We start from the raw sequence: 812 nt of genomic DNA on the forward strand, positions 1-812 counted from the left end.
CCACTATGGCACACTTACTACTATAGAATATCCTGTTTGTTTGCTAGCATGGAATTATCAGCTTGGTTTCATCAAGTAAAAAGTTTATCTATATATATTTTCTTATATATATATATATAAAAGAATTAAAAAATGTATTCTTACAGCCTGGGAAACAAGAGCTTGATCCTCAGTAGTGAATATTTTCAATATAAAGTCAATTCCCACGATAGAGAATCAGAAGTGGAGGAATAATGAAGCAGTCTTGTGCAGAATAGTATTGTAGCATTAATTATTTAGTTTCGCCCCCCCCCCCCCCCCAAAAAAAAGAAAAGGTCAAGTCCAATGCAGCCTTTTCCAGAGAGTCTCCGTTTTTCTAGTTTTATCTGTATAAAGTAGGTGCAGGTGGTGTAGAAACTGCTTGTCTGGTATCTTCCACTGTTAACTTCCAACTTTGTGCTGGCGAGTGCTTTATCGAGACTGGGTCGGTGAAGCATCCCAGATTGCGACGGCATCTTGGCTGCCAGGTTTGCCTCCCACAGCTGCCCTGTTAGCGAGGGCTGCCTGCAAACCTTGCTCTTCCTCTCGGACCGCAGTCGTGAGCCTCAGATGTCTCGACGGTGGCGGAGCAGGAGCGCAGGCTCGCGTGGTACGGAACGGCCACCTTTGGGCAAGGTGTTAAGAACAGTTGGATAATAATCCCTTGGCGTTAGCCCTGTGAGGTTGATGTGGCCCTGGGGTCATCGTGATGTGGGGAAGGACTTGGCTGGCCCTTAGGGTCCTTGCCTGCTCTCTCCTAATTCTATCCTACACCTTTTGTCTTGTAGAAAGAA

The sequence above is a fragment of the Falco rusticolus genome, chromosome 1 (assembly GCF_015220075.1).
Source record: "Falco rusticolus isolate bFalRus1 chromosome 1, bFalRus1.pri, whole genome shotgun sequence".
NCBI lineage: Eukaryota > Metazoa > Chordata > Aves > Falconiformes > Falconidae > Falco > Falco rusticolus.